The sequence below is a fragment of the Tamandua tetradactyla genome, chromosome 1, assembly GCF_023851605.1.
Source record: "Tamandua tetradactyla isolate mTamTet1 chromosome 1, mTamTet1.pri, whole genome shotgun sequence".
Taxonomy (NCBI): Eukaryota; Metazoa; Chordata; class Mammalia; order Pilosa; family Myrmecophagidae; genus Tamandua; species Tamandua tetradactyla.
The window spans coordinates 199,050,932-199,067,739 of NC_135327.1; positions in this window are offsets into that span (position 1 = coordinate 199,050,932).

Consider the following 16,808-nt stretch of genomic DNA (forward strand, 5'->3'; position numbering starts at 1 on the left):
TCTCTTTCCCAGACCAGAGCTTTGGCCTCTTGGGAAGTTCTTTACAGTGAATTGACTGTGAAGAGAAAAAGCAGGCCTGGTTTATAGATGGTTTGGCATGATATGCAGGTACCACCCAAAATGGTCAATTGCAGTACTCCAACCCCTTTCTGGGGTGTCCTTGAAGGACAGTGGTGAGGGGAAATCCTCCCAGTGGGCAGAACTTGGAGCAGTAAACCTGGTTGTTCATTTTGCTTGGAAGAAGTACTGGCCAGAAGTACGTTTGTATAATGACTCATGGGCTGATGCCAATGGATGGCCAGGGACTTGGAAATTCCATAATTGGAAAATTGGTGACAAAGTGGTCTGGGGAAGAGGTATGTGGATAGGCCTTTCTGAGTTGGCTAAAAACATGAACATATTTGTGTCCCATGTGAATGTGCACCAGAGGGTGACTTCAGCAGAGGAAGGTTTTAATAATCAATTGGATAAGATGACCCATTCTGCAGATACCAATCAGCCTCTTTCCTGAGCAACTGCTGTCATTGCCCAATGTGCTCATGAACAAAGTGGTCATGGTGGTAGGGATGGAGGTTATGTATGGGCTCAGCAATATGGACTTCTACTCACCAAGGCTGACCTGGCTACAGCACAGAGACCCACACTCAGCCCCTGATATGGCACCATACCCCAATGGTTCTTTGCCTGATAGGGTAACCCAAACTTTCATTCCTGAAGTTTCAGAACCATTGGTAGTCCTTCCTGGGTTGGATTTTTGCAGTTTTCTATTGAAACTTTTCCAAGGTGATAGGCCAGCTACTTGGTGGTGGGTTGACTATATTGGACCACTCCCTTCATGGAAGGGGCAGTGATTTGTTCTAACTGGAATAGATACATACTCTGGATATAGGTTTGCTTTCCCTGCATGCAATGCTTCTGCTAAAACTACCATCCATGGAATTACAGATGCCTTATCCATTGTCACAGTATTCCACACAGCATTGCTTCTGATCAAGGAACACACTTCACAGCAAATGAAGTGCAGGAAGGGGCACATGCTCATGGAATTTTCTGGTCTTTCCATGTTCCCCATGATCCAAAGGCAGCCAGATTGATAGAACAGTGGAATGACCTTTTGAAAACTCAATTACAGGGCCAACTAGATGGCAGTACCTTGAAGGGCTGGGGTAATGCTCACCAGGAAGCTGCATATGCTCTTTGTCAGCATCCACTGTATGGTGTGTTTTTCCCATAACCAGGATCCATGGGTCCAGGAACCAATGGGGTGGAAATGGGAGTGGCACCACTCACTTTTACCCCTAGTAATCCATTAGGAAACTGTTTTCTTCCTGTGCCTGCGACCCTGAGCTCTGCTGGTCTACAGATTTTAGTTCCAAAAGGGGGAGTGCTTCCACCAGGAGAAACAGCAATGATTCCTTTGAGCTGGAATATAAGACTGCCACCTGGTCACTTTGGGCTACTCATACCCCTGGATCAACAAAGTGAGAAGGGGATTATGTTACTGGCTGGGGTTATTGACCCTAATTATCAGGGGAATATAGGACTGCAACTACACAATGGAGGTAAAGAAGAGTTTTCCTGGAATATAGGGGCTCACCTAGAGCATCTTTTAGTACTACCATGTCCTGTGATTAAAATCATTGGAAAACTGCAACAACCCAACCCAGGAAGGACTAACAATGGTTCTGAAACTTCAGGAATGAAGGTTTGGGTCACCCCACCAGGCAAAGAACCATGGCAAGCTGAAGTGCTTGCTGAGGGTAAAGGGAATATGGAGTGGGTCATGGAAGAAGAAAGTGATAAATATGAACTATGACCATGTGATCAGTTACAGAAATGAAGACTGTAATGCTGTTTTGTTCATGTTATAGTATTTAAGTTGTAAGATATCAAATTTAAGAATGAATATTACCCAAGGACTTGCACCCTATTCTGGGGAGAATTAATGTCTTTCTAGTTGTATGCAGGACAGTAAAGTATCGTTAGGTGAGGAAAAAAATGTGTCTTTTATTGTTTTCTATTTAGTAATTAAGTATGGTTTAAGGTGATATGTATAGCTGCCAAGTTGACAAGGGTTGGATTGTCATGGTCAGGTTCATGTGTCAACTTGGCCAGCTGGTGGTACCTGTTTGGTTGGTTGGGCAAGTACTGGAGTGTCTGTTGCTATGAGAACATTGTATAGAATTAAATCATGATCACACCAGCTGAATCCACAATTGATTCCATTTGTAATCAGCCAAGGGGATTGTCTTCTGCATTGAGTGATGTTTAATCTAATAAATGGAAGACTTTTAAGGAGGTTTCAGAAGAGATACACTCTCCCTTCCTGCCTTAGCGGGCAAGCCTCTCCTGTGGAGTTTGTCCAGAACCTCCATTGGAGTCATCAGCTTTACAGCCTGCCCTACAGATTTTGGATGCTACATTCCCACACTGACATGAGACACTTTTATAAATTTTATATTTATGGATATTTCCTGTTGATTCTATTTCTCTAGAGAACCCTAACTAATACAAATGGTGACAATGATGTTTCTAACTATGTAAGATTGAAGTGAGCATTATAATCAGTTAATGTATCTTAGGTGCTTTGCACTGACCCTAGTACACAGTAGGCATACAAAAGCAGCAGCTGACATTTATAAACACTGCTACTATGAGGACTATGTAGAATCAGATTAGGCCCAAGCCTCATTGGTCTCTGACCATTCACCCAGTGGTTTTCTATCAAAGCAACTCTAGGGACAGTTAACGTACAAATTTGGCTACAATCAAGCCTTGGATATCTTTTGCTCCTTTAAACTACAATGCATGATCAAATTTTAAATAGATGGTTATTGTATGATAAGCTAATATTAATGTCTAAGTATTTTGAAGGATATTTTAACGATATAGAAATTAAGTTGCTTCAGAAGTAAGTGACAGTGAGACTGTTGTGTGTCATTCTGGAGGGTGCCCTATATTTATAGGATTTGAGTTTTTTACATTTAAATTTGGTCATTGATTTTCCAAATCCTGTTTTTTAAATGGTGTTCCTGGGTAAGTTTTTATGTATGTTATATTTAACCATGGTTTTAAGAGAATATTGTGGTTGTCACTGAATCCACATTGCATGTTGTGGTACCATTAGCAGTTATGTTGCTGGAGGCCCCTGGAATTGGAAACCACATCGTTGTCTTCCCAGCACCTCACATAATATCTACTACTAGTTAGAGTTCACAAAATCTTTGTTAAATGAATGAATGCTTTCCCCTTGAATATGCCTATATAAAATCCTGAAATAGTTTTATAGATACAAGCATATTGGAGCTGGAAGAGACCTTAACTGTCCATGGATGGGAGAGAAGAGTCAAAAGAATTGAATAAATGAACAATTACTGGATACCAACTATGTATCCAGTAACTTTTGCTAAATGATTATACAGCAGAATTTACTTGGTTATGTCCTAAGAATATTGTAGTAGAGCAATGCAGAAATGAAGATGGTTAGAGGCTGCAAAAGAGTTTTTTAAATGGAGAGGATTCCCATCAACTTCCAAGGCTAGTAGCTACTAAGTCACATGTTTCGTCTGGCTCCACTCAGAAATGTGTGCCTGAAAGTTAATGCCATCTGCAAGGTGCAAGGACATGGGGTGCATCGTGGGAATATGCTGTAAGGTGCCTTGCACAGAGGAGATATTCATTACAGAGAGAACCAAAAATAAGATCAAAATGCATTACTCTCCACGGATTCTTAATATTGGAATCAAAACCATTCGTATGTTACCTGAAATTATTCTTTGTATTGCTCTCCAAAAGTACCTAACACTTCAGCAACATCAAAAGTACTTTGCATCCCATTTTCTTTCAAATATTTATATTTCTTCCCGCCATTCCCACCATTTGGGAAGCTTTTCCTGTTTTAGTCAAGATTAGTATATTGGCTAGAATGATATTACTGTATTAGTTAGAGTGATGTAATCAGTGGTAATAAATAAACCTCAAAATTTCAGTGACAACACCATACTAATTTATTTTTTGCTCATGTAACAGTTCAATTTTATGCTTGGCTTTCTTGCTCTTTCCTCCATGTGATGATTCCAGGGCACAAGACTCTTATCTTGAGGCTCCGTGATCTCAAGCTGAAGAGTTCAGCTGACATGGAAAGAGAGAATGGAGAAGCTCTACCAGTTCCTTAAAAATCCTGGCCTGAAGGTCAGACATATTGCTTTTATATGCATTGCTTTGAATAGAACTCAGCACCAGACTGTAGTGTAGTCACATCTGGATTCAAGGAGTGCTGGGTAAAGTAGTCCCTAGCTGGGAAGTTACTACCAAGCAGCAAACACACACAGGAAAGAGAAAGCACACGTTTTTTGGCTGACAGCCAGCCATTTCTGTCACAGTCAGCACTCTGTTGTGCATTTCAATGATCTTTCTTTATACCACTGTTATAGAATATTTAGTGTCATAGATCCCACGTCTATCTGTCCTTGGGTTATCAGGTCCTTGAGATAGAGCCATGACTTTTTAATCTTTGTTTCTTCAAGCAATGGCATCACGTTTTACACGTCTTTTATTCTAGCAACACCACGCATACACACACACATACAATTTACAGTTGAAATTTTGGCTGAGACTTTAGCTCTCTAAATATCACTCATGCAGCAAGTTTGTGGCTGTACCAGGATTAGAAACAAGGTCTCCTAATTCTTAAGTCAGAGCTCTCTGCCCTTATCTCTGTGGTTAATGAAGATACACTTGTTTAAGAATTGAAGAGATCTTTGTTACAAAGTGCTTCCCTCTACATTTCACAGGAGAGTTTAAGAAAACTCTTCATAAAACCACGTATCTAGACAATATTATCAGAAATCAAACCAAAAATTAAGGAAGGTGGGGGCATGGTGAGGGCAAGGTGAATTTACTTAAGCTTTTTAATTTCTGCCTTTGAAAATACTGAGATGATGAGAAGCAGTCTAAACTCCTGTGCATAAGGCTGCCTCTGAGCAGGTGGATCTGTAAGAGAATTGTGCTCATCTTTCTACTGCAGCAAAATGAACATTATGGAAATACAAACTCCTGTTCTACTCATTTTTACACTTTCAAACCTGAATTAGGAAAGGAACCAGTCAGCCACAGAACACAATACTTATGCCATTTGCAGTCCCCATTTTGTTCTTTCTTCCATGAATTTCCCTACAGAGACTTTTTCTTTTTTTAATTCAGGCTTACTTAATATAAATTGTTTAGTTGTAGAAAGCTATCATTTCAATTTGCCTTCCGTGACACTTTACCCTTAAGAGCAAGGTTATAATCTTTGGTGGGGAAGTTTGAGTGGTTAACTCCAAGTAACATCTCTGCCACTTATCTCATGAAGTGACTTTGAGAAAAGAGCATTTATACCATGAACATTCAGCTCCAGAAGGATAAACAGACCTATATCCCTTCATTTTACAACTTAAAAATAGCCTCATTCATTCTATCAACCTTTATTGAACACCCACTTGCTGTCAATCTCTGTATTATGCACAAGATGCAAGTTTGGGGAATAATTTTTCCTTAGTGTTGCCCTGAGCTGTATACCTATTTACCATGTAGTATGGTTTTATATCTGCTATTGAGATTGGAAATCCCATATTCAAAGTCTACTTGCATCCCAGTGTAGATCTCATAATTGGGCTAGAGAAGCTTGGGAAGGAAATGAAATGACCTGGGGAAGGAGAGGAATTGTGAGGAACCATCCAAAGTTGTGTCCATGGTGAAATGTGACCACTTTACAGTCTTGGTCTTCATTTCCTTAGGTTCATTACTCATCATTCTTTCATTATAAGGAAAGAGTATGCTGTCAGTCATAGCCTGTCACTCTCTGGACTGGACACATAGTGGGATTGATTTTTTCACACTAGGCAGAAAGATTGTAACAAACACCTTGTTGTATAATCACAGCTCCCACAGTGGCCCAGGGCATCCCCAAGCTGGACATTTGACCATGGGGGTAGCTAGTGCTGCTGATTTTCCCAATTTCACCTGCTCCCGTTGTTCCAGGTCAAAGAGGAAAGGGTCTCTCCTTTATTATCCTTTTATCCTTTTGCTGAAGGTAGGGGCTAAGGAAAGGAGGTTTTGTGTGTTTTATCATATTACTTTTAAATTTACTTTTGCTTTTGAGATTATAATGATAGGTAGACACTAAATACAAATGGGAGAACTGAACATTCAGTATTCTAGCAGTGACTGAACAATTGAGGAGAATGGCAGAGAAAAAAGAAAAAAATAATATATAACCTTTTAGAGAATAAATAAACTAAATTTCTTAAAGATTGCATTTGATGATTTGGGGTGGTGTGGAAAGATTAATTTTTCATATCTTACTGAAAGTAATGAAACTGGGGTTCTGGAACAATATGTATTATCATAAGCATTTTAGAGTGATGCTTATGAAAATCCTTTTAAAGTCCATAATTGCACATTGAGAAACAATCTTTTATGAAGAAAAATAAAATACCTTAACAGACAATCTAATATATATGTATACTCATCTGATTAACCACAAAGGTAGAAAATAACTTCTCTTTCAGAAGAAAACAAATACCTAATGATTTTTTTTTTTTGGAACTCTCCAAGAAAGAAGGAGAACAATTACCTTATTTCCACTAGTTGCACATTGCAGTGCCTGACCTACATCCTTACTGTTGAAATTTAAATCAAACCCTTTTCTTTCCCAGTCCCCACTGGAAATGGAAAATAGATACTCATTTTCACTCTTTAATGATGTCTTCATATATTTTAAAAAAACTACTTTCAAACTCATGCCATATGATCCTGTAGCTCAGAAATTCTCAGTGCCTTTGGTCTATTTGTCTAAGTAGAGAAATAAGTTACCTTACTAATACTTCATGACTTCCTTTGAACTCCTTCCAGGATCTCTTCATCTCACTTCTGCAGGCCCTAAACTGGACACAGTATTTTAAATTAAGATATAATCCAGCCAAACATTTGCTTAGACATTGCAGATCGGGGGGGGGGGGGGGGGAAGCTCTTCAGAAAAGATTGGGCAAACAGGAAGAATTTGACCTCCTTTTCTAAGTACAGAATTGAAATAATTCATGAGCTGCACAGCCAGAGAGAGCAGGGAGCAGAGGACCATGAAAACACTACTTGAGTTGAATGTGATCTTTCTTGAGGTCAGCTTGATGCTGCAACATTGAATTCAGTTTATAGCAGGAATTGCTGGTGAGTGTTTCCTATAACATGCTGCAAGCTCGTGGTATTTCAAGCATAGATGAATTTATATGAAGAAAATTCAGAGATAATTTACATTTTAGGAAGATAGATCATTGACTTCTTTTGAGGAAAGGTAGTCATCTGGTCTATAAGTTCTTAAGGCAAGGGGCATTCATGTCTATTTCTTTTTATCTTATAGAACACCCATTAGAGAAATGGGCCCCTATGTGGGTGATCACAAAGTTCAAGTTAAGTCATTTAATTTGAATGAAGCTTTGGAAAAATAAAGAAAATATAAGGTTCATTTATAAATTGAGTTTGTAGTAAGGTCATACTATCCAGAGTAGAGGTTGTCTGGTTTGAACTGAATTGCTTAATTTTTAGGCAGGCATGGGTTATTTAGAAAATTAACCTATCTATTTGTTTAGATGTTACTTATTTTGGGTAAGATCCTTGAGTTTTGTGGCATTATCCCTGCTGAGTCATTCATGACCAGGAAAGAAAAGTAGATTGTAATAAACTTTCTGGTTTTGATTTTAAAACCTCCTCATTTATGTACTGCTCCACCAAAGAAGTCTTCTAATACAGTGACTGTAAAGTAAATGCCCTTTCATTACATTGAATCACTAGCTGCCAGACTTCCTTTATGCACTGAGCAGATTTTGAAAATCATCCCAAAGTAGGCTTGTTTCATCTGGTCTTAGAACAAAATTCTTCCTCAAATGGTGGTAGTTTCCCAATCTCTTCTGCAGATAAGTATCTTCTTGGTAATTGCCATATATAGATAACAGACATGAGAAGGAACAAAATCAGATCATCAGTTATTTTGCCCTCGGAAAACTAAAATAAATGTCAGTCACATTCCATTTCTGATGAACTTTATTGCTTAACCTCCAAATCCTAAAGCAGTGAAATAGATGCAGGGTTAGGCAGAGGTATATATGGAGATGAACAGTAAATTTACGAGGGGTGAATTGTCAGCCCAGAGCCCAGGAGGGTGTTGTGAAGCATTGTGCTTAGGGAGGACAAGCAGGACTTTCTTGATCTGTTTCCCCTTGGTACCATTGATTTGTTGTCTGATTTAAATATAGAGTTCAATATGCAGGTGTGTAAGTGCAGCATAAATAAAATGGTATCCTTCTTCAGAGTCAAGGGACCTATGTCTAGGGAGCTGATATAATTTATGAGGAGGGAAGCAGTGGCATAAATATGTGGGGTGCTTTGTCACCAGCCGGTATGGAACTGGTTAGAAATGAGCTTGGAGAAGGGGGGAATAGAGGGAGGAGGAAGATGAGGTGCTGGTATAAACTTAACTGGGGCTGGGGACCTGTACCTAAGAAGCCAATCTCCAGAGCTGCTCTGGCAGTGGCTGCCTCATTACCCTTTGTCCCTGGACAAAGAGAATCCCAGAGAGAAAGGATGGGATTTTCTTAGTGAACTTAATTTTGGATGGGTGTTTTATTTTTCCCCCTTCTTTTTTCCCCTTGATGGAGGTGGGAGGGAGGACACGGAAGGGTGATGCATCAAACTGAGGATGACAAGAAGCTGGCTGCTTTGCTCCACTTCCTGGCCAGGAGGGCTGACAGTGCTGGAGTGGGACAAGCCGGAGGAGCTTCTGTTGCCTGAATTCTTGTGAGGTGTGTGGTTGTGAATAGCCACAATGTCCCTCCTGATCGCAGCTCATCAGAAAGTGGATACCACTGTGCCCTCTGGTTTCCCCAGCACACTGGTAAGGGGTGTGTGTGTCTGTGTTTAGAGGGAGGAAGATGAGATCAGTTTTCCTTTATTAACTTGGAATGAAGTTTGAGGTTTGCTCTTTTGTGTTTACTTATATCTCTATTTTTGTCTTCCAAGTTCCGATTCCACCCATCCTTTTCCAAATTTGAATTCCACACAGGCTACCCAGGGAGAGGGGTCGGAAAAGGAGATCTTTCCGAGTTCACCAGTCAAGGAAGGCTTTCACTTAAAAAACCCAAAGCCAGAGTGGAGCCGGGAGAAATTAGAGCTTGGAGCTCATAACTCAGGTGTCCTGCTCACTCGCACTCAGGGAAGGGCAGATGTGGGGGAACCCAGTGCTTCTTAAAGCGGATAGAAATGAGGAATTGCAGAGACACCAGCGTAAGTCGGAAGAATAAATGAGTCCCCAAAATGCAGTTTCCTGATCGCCAAATTGCAATGGAGATTGCATTGCTTTCCCAAGACGGAAAAACGAGGCGTCAGCTAAAGATATAGAGAGTATGATGTATGCAACCGAAGCCGGGAGCGTTGAGGTGGTGCGTGGTGGGAGATGAATTACTCAATTCATTAAGCTAGGATTTCTTTGCGCAGAAAAACCAAATCAGCGTTTTAATCTGGTGGGGGAATGATGGGCGTTTCTTGGAATATGCCCTTCCCTTCCCTTCCTTTTTCACAGAAAGCACAAACTAGAGGAATAAAGCCAGAATGGGTAGCAGCTAGAAGTAGCTGCCAAATTAGCCGGTGAGGATGGCAGCGCTCTGGTGTCCAACATGCACGTGTGTGTGCCTGCGCGCGCTTTGGGGCCGGAGTTGGGATATGAGGAGGTGGATTTCAGAAGCCTTCCTGGGCATGCTGATCTTTCCAGGAGCAAGTTTCAGGCTACTTTATAATCAAGCGTCGCTGTCCCTTTCTAAATTTTCACCTTGTCGGCCCAGAATCCTGGAGGGGAGTGGGCAAGAGGCCTTGGCGAGGGCAAGGGAGCGCCCACATTTGTATGTGCATCCCCGTGGATGAAGCCCGATAGGCGGTGCCTTCACCTGTTTGCAGCCGAAGCGCAGTTCTGAGCCGACTCGCCCTGGATGAGCTAGAGTTGCTAGTAGAAGAGTCTGGGGTTTCAGGAAATTGTGGGGAGCTAGTTAGCGTGGGTGTAGCTGTAGAATGTGAGTGTTCACGCGGGGAGTCGGTGGGAGATGAAGTTTGCCTGTGTCGGAGGTGGGTGAGAAAGCGGAATGCGGTGTGCCCGGGGCGTTAGGTGAGGGAGGGGTGGTGAACTGCATGAGCCAGGGGGCACCTGTGAGAGGCCGCCTGGGGCCGGCCGCTCTACCAGCCACAACCCCTCTATCAGCCACTCAGACCCCTGACCGTGTGGTTTGGTGATCCCAGGATCCCTAAGCTATGCGTCCCACCCCAGAGGAACCGCAGGATCCAAGAACAATTTAAGTTATGAGAAGTATTGCGTCTCCCCCCCCACCCCCACCCCTTAGCCCAGGGAATTTCGTTCAGACTCAATATGCAGTTAATAAAACAGCAAGTATTTGGTATGCTGATGTGTGGTGCCAGAGAGGGCTCGGTTGGGCATTATCTTTTTTTGTCTCTAGTACCAACTCTTTCTTGAAAGTGACAAAGCTGGCAGGAAATGTAGGGTGACTGCTAAGAATAGGACCTTATTTTGTATCTGCCTTTGAGCCACCTCTCCTAAAGTGCCCACATGCTCAAAGCTGGGAAAATACCTCTTCTTTTTAATTATGGTATTTTTGGCAGGGGATGGAGAATGGGGAGGCCCTTTCTCCAGTAAATGTCTCCAGGTATTGGCTGTAAAATTCTAGAGGATAAGGGAGCGCCAGAGAAGATAGATGAGTGTCAGTATTGAATGCATAATTTTGAGGCTCCTTGAAAGAAAAAGGAGAATGGAAGGGATTACAAGTTTATTAAGCTTTGGAAAGAGTGACTGGATCTCATTCTGAGTTCACCATTATTTGCTGCGAGTTGACTCAAATGTATGTCCCCTCGGAGTTATTAAACTATCAGAATGTTTTGGGTGCAAAATATCAGGATATAAAGTCCACCAAGGATGTGTGGTGGCACCCTCGCTCCTTAAAGTGACAGAAAAAAGGTTTCACAGAACACCGGAGAGGTAAGTTGGAGGTGTTTGAAAACCAAAAAATAAAGAAGAAAAGTCCGCTGCTTTGCTAAGCACAAGGAATGTGTGCTCAGCTCCCCAGAAGAGATGAATGGCAGGGGACAGAAAAGAAGAGTATAATGAGATCTGGGAAGAAGGTAGCTCACAGCTTCATTAGGAGGGCATTATGATAAACCTTACCTGACTCTTCCATTAGGGAATCAAATATTTTTTAAAAATTTTTATATATATCAGAATAATTTTTTGATAAATTTTTTAAGAAAATTAAAATTTTAAAAACCCTCCTGTTCCTCCTTAAGTTTTCCTGAATGAAAGAATTTGCATTCTTAGAAGAAACTATTCAAGCAAAGCTAAAAAAAATTTTGTTCTTTGAAGTTTTAGTAACTAGTCTAATTTAAAAGAAAAAAACTAAAGAAGGGTTTACTTTATTTGTAGTTAAAAGAAAAATCAAGTGTTAACAGAATAAAGGAGAATCAGTTTTATTCAGAATAAAGGAGAATCCGTTTTATACAGCAGCGATATCTAGAAACTTGTTTTCTCTGGTTAATCTGGTATATATTTACTTAAAGCCGCTGGACTCTGGCTGAATCCATCTTTGCATCATTATTTCATGTGATCCTATGTATGATCATTCAATACCCAAGGGACCTGTCTTAAGGACATGGACCCCTAAGTCATTCACTGCCCATCAGACAGCAATCTATGAGGGACATGGTGACTCAAAAAGACTCTTTTAACCTCCCAACCCTACTGCTGCTTAACCAACAATATACCTTCAATCCTTCTTTCTCTTCTTATTCTTCCTCTGCTTCCCTCCATTCCTTGCATATTCTCTCTCTCTCTCTCTCTCTCTCTCTCTCTCTCTCTCTCTCTATATATATATATATATATATATATATATATATATATATGTTTATATAAAACCTCCCTTCCTCATCTCATGTAACCAGTGTTTTTTGCTCAGATACCTCTCACAGCTACAAGGCTCCTTCCTCCACTTGCTCTCATCTCCACCTTCTTATTTACAATTATCTTTTAGATCTTGCCGTTTAAATCGTCCCCACACCTTGTATACAATTAACTCACTTCCTTAGTTTCCCTCACGTATACTAGTTCCTATCCCCAAGTTCGGATTTTTATGAAAACCCCCATTCTTCCAGTTATCAGTGTTGACATCTATGATTCTTCTTTTACTTCCTTCATGCAGAATTTTTACCAATTCTTCCTCCATAATATGTGTAGTGTCATAAATTCCTTCTCTTCCCTCAGCCACACTCTATAATCCGTTGTTATAATCATCCTCAGAGTTTGTTTGCCATCAGTCTCTCAAGTTTCTAATCCCTCCTGCCTATTACTGTCAGATTCAGGATGTGAAAGTCCAGCTCCAATCATATCAATTCTGGTTAAAAACATAAAAAGTCAATTCAATCACAGAATTTGCTAAAGCTCTTTATGCTCTAATTATTCAATCATTTTCACTCTCCTACGAGTAATATATACTATGACCAAATGAGATCATTTGCTTCTCCTCTAAAGGGCCCTTCTCTCTCTTTGCTTTTGTAATATTATTCCTTTTGCCTTGAATAGTCCCACGCAGTCCCAAAAATCCCCATCCCTCCTATTTATCTGTTAAAGTGTCATTCATTTTATTTAAATTCAAGCCATGAACTTTCTTCTCAAAGTCTTCCCCATTCCTTTAACTTAAAATGATACCACCACCCCTCTTTCCCTCTCTCTTTTCTCTATTTCTCAACCCCACCCTCATACACTTGATAATTTTCTATTTTTTAACGAATTTCTTATCCCACTACTGAGTATTAACTATCATAACAATAGAAGCCATTCCTGTTTCACTATAGAAATATCCTTCATAACCACAGAGTTTGTATTTATGTAAAATGCAAGCTTTGTTTTTGTTCTTGTTGCATCTCCAGGGTCTACCTCAGTGCCTGACACACGCTTGGGGTTTCAAAAGTATCGATTGAATGAATGGAGGAATGAAGGTTGAAACATCACATCTAGCATGAAGTTTGTTTCACTCTTTTTTCAAACACACCTTTATGCTGTCCTTCTGGGATTTCTTCAGAGTTGACACTGATACTCATTTAAACTTTATTTCATTTTTTTGTTTTTGTTTTTTTTTTACATGGGCAGGCACCGGGAATCGAACCCAGGTCCTTGGGCTTGGCAGGCAAGCATTCTTACCTGCTGAGCCACTGTGGCCCGCCCTAAACTTTATTTCATTTGAATAAAAAAAAATATTGCATGGGAGCACACACAGTATGCCCAGAATCCAGCACTTCTTAGAAAATTATTCCTCAAAGAATCTCAAAGTTATATTTCCAATTGAATGATGTATTCTTTCAAAATTTATATTTCAAACCACAGTCATTTTTTAAACCCAAGATTTTAAATTTGAAGCATGTACATGTCATTCCCCCACCTAACCTACTCCATCTGCATGCATGTGTAGCTAATAGATCAATAGAGGCTGAGCAAAACTCTGTGTGGGCTCTGGTCTCAGAGTCAGATTAGTTAGCCTGTCAATGATCTCATCCATTTCATTTCATTATTCAACCCTCTTCTGACTAAGGCTCATCATTTCCTTATCTTCCCTGTATCCTTTCGGGGTCAGTGCTAAATCAAATGGAAAAGAAGACCACATCTAACACTCCATCTTATCTTAGCCAGCAGCATATCTCCGTCCCCTACCTAAATGCCCCAATTCCTGCCCATCTTTGCCAAGTTTCTGACTGTAACTATTCTGTTAGCTGATGGGCAAGCATGATGTCCAACCATGAGTAGCTTCATTCCAAAAGAGATTATTGAAAAAATCTCTATTTGCCATCCATCTCTCAAATTTCTAATCCAGCTTGACTACTATCAGATTCTCTCTCTCTCTCTCTGTCTAAATATATGCACATATGTATATATATAATCTCCCTTCCTCATCTCATGTAACCAGTGCTGTTTGCTCAGATACTTCTCAAATCTCTAAGGCTACCCCCTCCACATGCTCTCATCTCCACCTTCTTATTTACAATTGCCTTTTAGATCTTGCTGTTTACCTGTCCTCCCCACACCTTGTAGGCAATTCAGCTGTAGGTTCAATGATCTTATAACATTGTAGAATTTCTTTATAAAATGTTAGACCTACAGGGATACTTGGAAATATATAATTCAGCTCTTTCCTTTTACAGGTAAAATTAAAAGACCTCTTTTAGTTGAGAGATGGGAATTCTAATCCTGACTGTGTCACTAAATTCCAGGTTATTGTGTGTTCATTATAGCGTGCTGCTTCTTCTCTAAAGACTCAAAGGAACAAAGCTTTGTGGGGGTATAAAAAAGTGAGATTGATATTTTTAGGAAAGGGGTCTTTCCCTCACACCATGTAATATCAACTTCTCTGCCTACCATGGAGCCAATCCTTTCCATTTTCGATAAAATTTAAATCGTAATATTAAAAGAATAATGGGGTGTGTTTTGGTGCAGTGAATTCACCTAGTGGCTGTTAAAAATTCATTTTTGTAGCTGATATTACATTTATTTTAGATATGTGTGAGATAACTTTTGTGCTCAGGTTAGAGAAGTCTAGAGAGAGTCATCATTCTGAACATTGGTGACAGCTGATCTAGACTGGTAGGAAATGTAAAGCTTGAGAGATTTGACTTTATCTGTAATAGTTCCTGAACAGCTGGTAGAAATTATCCATTTTAAGGTAAGACAGTGATTTAAATGGATTTTTCTGGTGCTTTGGTTTTTGTGTTAAAAGTTCTTTCCCTAAAATTCCATTTGCATACAAATCTTATTCATTGGAAAATATTTTTTTCTAATTGGAATACATTCAATAGTAATATTGACCTGTGCTAAATAAAATATTATTTCTTTTTGTGCCTATAAGGGAAAATTTTTCCGTTTACAAAACTCTCATAAAGATAAGCTCCAGTTACTGTTTTCAGAAAATGCCTTAGGGACTTTTAATTTGTCCTTAGCAGGCATTTGGCATCTCACAGGTGAAATGTGATCCAATATCATGTCTATTTATTTACTTATATTCTTCATTTTCCATAAAGGATTTTAAGTAGCTTCAAAAAGCATTATCCGTTAGAAAATACATTATCTTTCAAATTTGTAAGTAAATAGTGGGATGAATCAATCTGAAGAGAACATGGAAATCAGAAAATAACAACTCTCAAGGTAAGCACAGAACATGCAGAGCCTGTGTTTCAATGCAGTTGTTAGAAGCAAACCGCAGATTGGACACTGAGCTTTGCAATTGCCAAACCAAGGAGGGAAACTAGTTGCTATTCACAGAAGCCACCAGATAAAAACAAACCAGCCAATTCACTAGCCATTTCCTGAGAGTGCATCCCAGGAGTGATTTCTCTCAAGAGTTTTTCTAAATAGTGAAGAAGGCAGGTGCTGTGTAATACAATGATTTAGTAAGCAACATGCTTGCTAGCATCATTCTAAATAGAAAAAAAATGTACACAACTTATTTTAGAATGTACCATCGTCATATATTGACATATTAAATGGAATTCAGAAAAGGCAATTCTAAGAGAGAATACAATCACCAGATGGGAGCTATGGGTGTCCTCACTCTTATCTAAGTCATACCTGCCTTTTGAGACCCAGACCAAGCACTAATTCCTCCAAGAAGCCTTTTTGACTGACTCAGGCCACAGTGATCACTGCCTCTGAGGATTCCTTCCAGATCTCTGACATTCATTAACGATATCATCTATTTAACAATATAGCATAGCATTGGCAAAAGCCTTGCTATGTCTAAACAGGCAGTATTCCTCAAGGGCTGGAATTGTGTCATATGTTGTGATAAATCCAATGGTTAATTAATCTCCTACCACCTAGCAGACCCTCAGTCTTGTTTGCCGTTACTGAGTTAACACAGAGCAATGGTCTGTGATGGCATTGAAGACCATAGATATAAATCAGCTCAAGAGCCAAGAGATACTCTGACTGTGATTCCCTATCATCCAAAAATGAGAAAATAAATGCCATCTTGAGAAGTACTGTCTATTTTATTGTACTTCTCATTGACTCAAAGTGATAAATTACTTTTTTAGCATGAAAAATAAATGTTTTGTGTTTGGGTATCTTTAAAAAGTATTATTTCTTAAGTGTTTCAAATTTAGGATTTTGCCTGTAAATGATCTACAATAACGTTTCAAGTGAAAGCCAATCTGTAGGAACTTCTGTGTCTCCATTTTCAGAAAAAAGTGAATAATATTATTATTTAGAACTGGAAAAGGCCTTGAAGATTGTTCAGTTCAATGACTACCATATACTCCTTAATGCTCTGATGACTCTCAATGAAAGATTTGGAAAGGTGTGTGAACCATCTTTCGAGACACCTTTGGCAACACTCTGCCTCCCAAGGACAGTGGAGGCAGGATAAGGATGGAGAGCCAGATCTCTGACTTTACCTCCATCCCACCAGAGTGGACTTTCTGGGATGGTTTTATATATTGGACTTTGTTTTAGTCTGCTAAAGCTACTGGAATGCAATATACCAGAAATGGATTGGCTTTTATAAAGGGGATTTATTAAGTTACAAGTTTACAGTTCTAAGGCTTTAAAAATGTCCAAACTAGGGCATCCAGAGAAAGATACCTTGACTCTGAAGAAAGACTGATGTCTGTCACAGGGGAAGGCACATGACTGGTGTCTGCTGGTCCTTGTTTCCTTTTCCATTGGCTTTAACTTTTGATTC